The sequence below is a fragment of the Urocitellus parryii genome, chromosome 7 (genome assembly GCF_045843805.1).
Source record: "Urocitellus parryii isolate mUroPar1 chromosome 7, mUroPar1.hap1, whole genome shotgun sequence".
Classification (NCBI taxonomy): Eukaryota; Metazoa; Chordata; class Mammalia; order Rodentia; family Sciuridae; genus Urocitellus; species Urocitellus parryii.
In genome coordinates, this window is record NC_135537.1 from 178,006,491 (window position 1) to 178,010,880 (window position 4,390).

Genomic DNA, 4,390 nt, shown 5'->3' on the forward strand with positions numbered 1-4,390 from the left:
AGCCTCAGCAAAAGTGAGGTGCTAAGCAACTCAGTGAGACTCTGTCTCTAAATAAAATACAAAATAGAGCTGGGGTGTGGCTCAGTGGTCGAGTGCCCCTGAGTTCAATCCCTGGTGCCCCTCCCCAAAAAAGAAAGAAAATGCTGCACCCCCCCCCCCACAGGGAAGAAGAAGGAGAGAGCAAGGCCAGGGACACGGGGAAGGCCCTCAGGGAAGGTGGGCAGCCATAGAGCCGCAAGCGCTCACTGGACACCTGTATGGTATTGTACAGTGTCCTCCCAAAACTCATGTCCACCTGGAATGTGACCTTCTTTAGAACAGGATTTAGGATCATTCTTTATAAGATAAAATAGGCACAGAGGGAAGACGCCGGCCGAGACTAGGAAGGCGTGTGCGCTGTCCAGGGAGCACCAAGGACTACTGGTCACCACTGGAGCTGAAAGGCCTGGCATGGCGTCATTCTCAGAGATTCAAGGAGCAACCAACCCTGCCAACACCTGGGTTCTAGCCTGGTGACTTCTGCCATCGTGACCTCATGACTTCCAGGACCACGAGATAATACACTTCTGCTGCTGTAAGTCACCGAGGGCAAGGTACTGTGGTAGGGAGGCACCAGAAACCAGCGAGCCCTGTGTGTCACTCACGGTGTGCTCCGCCAGGGCTGGAGGTGCCAGAGCAGATAGCCCCAGGGGTCCCAGCCCTTGGGAAACTGTGACAGCAGCGGCCGCCAGGGAGGGGTCCCCAGGGAGGTGGTCACAGCAGACAGTGGGTATTGCCCAGAGCCCTGGAGTAGCACCAGGTGACAGCAGCCAAGGAGAGGACCGGCAGGAGGCAGGGGCCAGGAGAAACCTGGACTTGATTCTGGAGCATCCTGAGCTCACAGGAGGCCCTCGGGGAGCAGCATGTCCGGTTTGTCCTAGGACAGTTGTGGGGACATCAGAGAGGTGACTGGAGTGGGGACACAGTGTGTGAGCTGGGAGCCAGCCAGGCTGGGGGAGGAGGGCGCTGGAGGTGAGGCGAGGGCACGGGCAGCCGGGTAGGGGCAGTGTGGTGCGTTCGGCAGGTGAGGAGGAACTGATGGGTGGGTGGCCTGGGTGGGCTGGGAAAGGGCAACAGAACAGGAGCTCTGCCAGGGCGGGGGCAGAGCGGTCTGGGGGCTCCACGCCAGGGCAGCTTCCTGGGGAAGACCTGGAAAGTGGGAGATGAATCTGAAAGTGCAGCAGAGAAGCCGAGTGGAGCAGCCTCATCAGGACTCCATGGAGAGAGGACAGAGAAGGTGTCCCTGCAGCAGGGGCAGAAGGAGGGACCTAGAGACAAGAAGGCACTGAGGGGGCTCCAGCCACTCAGCAGCATCCAAACCCAGGCAGATGTGGCCCCAACGCCCCAGCAGAGGGCACTCTGGTCATGCCAGGGATGTCATACCAGACGCCAAGAGGTGGGGAGGAGGCCAGAGGGAGGAGGAGCCCAACTGGAACACTCAAGTAGTTAAAGTAACCCTCAAGGACCCCAGGCCCTGGGCTTGGGGTGTTAAGATACAGTCACAGGCGAGTGACTCGGTGACAGGACTCGGCTCCTTCACCCAGCCCAGGAACCAGTACCTGGACAGCACTCAGATCCGAGCTCCATCCTGCTGGCCTCGTTACCATGGCTGGGATCACCCTGGTTACTGGATGTGCCTAGTGCGGGAAAGGGAAGCTGCTGAGTCTCGGGAGCTCGGTGGGTGTGTGAGGCCACAGTGAGCAGGGTGGGGCCTCAACCTGAGGTCCGGGAGGCCTTCCTGGAGGAAGAGGCCTCAAAGCAGACACCTGAAGGCCAACCTGAAGGATTATCAGGACTGATTGTCCCAGGAGAAGGGAACAACCAATCTCAAGGGCAGAGCAACAATTGGGTGGTGTTGCTCTTACTCTTACTGAATTTTCTGCTGTTAATCACTAGTTATTTGCTTATTATTAATCCTAAGGATTTATTATTTGGGGACCCCAGTCACTGAGCTGACACCAGGACTCAGCAGCCACCCACCAGATCACCTATTTATTTATTTATTTATTTATGTGCCGGGGATTGAACTCAGGGGGGCACTTGACCACTGAGCCACATCCCCAGCCCTTTTTTATATTTTATTTGGAGACAGGGTCTCACTGAGTTGCTGAGGGCCTGCCTAAATGACTGAGGCTGGCTTTGAACTCACGATCCCCCTGCCTCAGCCTCCCAAGCTGCTGGGATTACAGATGTGTGCCACCTCGCCCACAGGCAGGACCTTTGCTTTGTGGACACTATGTCCCCTGGCCCGCCGCCTCCTGCAGCTGCCTTCCACAGGCATACGGCATGTCCGCCCTCCAGAACCTCCACTCTTTTGACCCCTTTGCTGATGCAGGTAAGCGTGATGACCTGCTTCCTGCTGGCTCTGAGGATTATATGCATATAAGAAATCAACAAAGGGGGCAGGAAGACCCTTCCCACTGTCCAGGGGATCGCTGAAGATCACACTAAAAAGAAACCAACAGGAGGCCTTTAAGAAGAAATTCCCTGCAATGGTCCTGAGCATGCAGAACATGGAGAAGGAATTCAGCCCAGGGTGACCAGCACGAGAACACACGGTGCCAGGTCCTGATAGACTGGACTGGCCGGGGAAGATGAGCCGAAGGCTCATGGGCTCCAAGTGCCTGTGGCTCACTGCAGCAGAAGTGAGGATTTCCTTGCAAAGAGTAGAATTTCACAAGTTTCAAACCCTCACAGCTTGTATGATGTAACCATTCAGGCTCTGCTTTTGACTTGGACTTAGGATAACTCCTTTATGAAATAGGCTGTGTTCAGCCCTGCGTCAGGGCACAGAGGAGGGAGGCCCAGGGAAGGCTGGAGGGACCCTGTCCTGAACCCTGAAGCCACAGTGACCATGCCCAGCCCCGTGGGAACTTCACCCTAGAGAGGCACCAGAGTCCAGGATGGTGAGGGAGGGGCCCCCAGAGCTCTATCAACTTCATCTTGATGAAGCAGAGGTCAAAGTTCAGGGTGGGGCTCGCAGAGCACAGACCCATGAAAACTCCCCTGTTTCATATTAAACAAAAAAAATCAGATTATAGACTTTATTTATTTATTTTCTTGTGGTGCTGAGAATGGAACCCAGTGCCTCGCACATGCCTGGCCAGTGTTTTACCTCTAAGCCACCCCCCCACCCCACCCCCGCCCCGTGTCTGATGTTTTTCATGGAGGGGAAGGAGTCTTTAGGGTAAGTCCCTGAGTGTGCCAGAGCAGCCAGGGATCAGGAGGGAGGAGGCTGGATCCAGCCTGTTCTGAAGGTTTTCTCACAGGACTGGGCGAGGCTGGCACAGGGGTGGTGCCGTGGTACCACTGTGTGACCCACTGTTCCCCATATGGGAACCAGGGACCATCTCTTTAGGATGATGAGGCAAATCTTACAGGGTCCCACCTCCTCCAGGGGACTTAGAACTAAGCTGAATATCCCTCATATAAAAGCAACTCTTCTTTGGCAATTAAAGATCAGAGTGAGTCAGGCCCAGTGACACACACCTGTAATTCAGCAGCTTGGGAGGCTGAGGCAAAAGGATCACAAGTTTGAGGCCAGCCTCAGTAACTTACTGAGACCCTGTCTCAAAATAAAAATTTTAAAAAGGACTGAGGATGTAGCTCAGTGGTATAGTCTAGCATGTTTGAGGCCCTGAGTTTGATCCCAGGAGGAGGAGAAGGAGGAGGAGGAGGAGGAGGAGGAGGAGGAGGAGGAGGAGGAGGAGGAGGGTGCCAACAACCAACACCACCCCTTAGATTGTCAGCTAGAAGATGAACCCCAAGAACACAGTGACCTCTGTCTAATAAGCTGTTCTGGCAGCATATAGAACAAATTGGAAGGATCCGGAGAAGATCATCATGGTCCTTGCACAAGGACAACGCACAAATTCACAAGGCATTCCATATTTAAAAAATAAAAATAAAATGTTCCTTCAAGCCATCCCACTGGTGTGAAGTGCCAGCTTTTTGTGGCTTTCATTTGCATTTCCTTGTTGCCTCACGAGGTTGAGCCTTGTCACGTGCACCTGAAGCATTTGTGTAGCTTCTTGGGAGAAATGTCTATTTGAGTCCTTGGACCATCTTTAAATGGGGCTATTTTTTTGTTGTTGTTAGAGTTCTCTATTATATTCTTGATACAAGTTTCTTATCAGAAATGTGATTTGCAGATATTTGCCCCCATTCTGTGAGGTAGCCATTACTTTCAGGATGATATCTTTTGAAGACCATAAGCCTGATTTTTTTTTTTTTTTTTTTTTGGTATGGGTGATTAAACCCAGGTATACTTTGCCACTGACCTACATCCCCAGATCTTTTTATTTTTATTTTGTTTTAAATTTTGAAACACAGTCTCCCTAAGTTTCTTAGG

At 52.9% G+C, this 4,390-nt stretch overlaps 1 non-coding gene across 1 annotated transcript; it reads left to right on the top strand.

Annotated features, from left to right (window-relative positions):
- The first annotated feature begins 3,830 nt into the window (after positions 1-3,830).
- LOC113194004 (U6 spliceosomal RNA) lies at positions 3,831-3,934 on the top strand. The gene has a single exon (XR_003302217.2). It is a non-coding gene; the product is annotated as a U6 spliceosomal RNA (small nuclear RNA).
- The last annotated feature ends 456 nt before the right edge of the window (positions 3,935-4,390 follow it).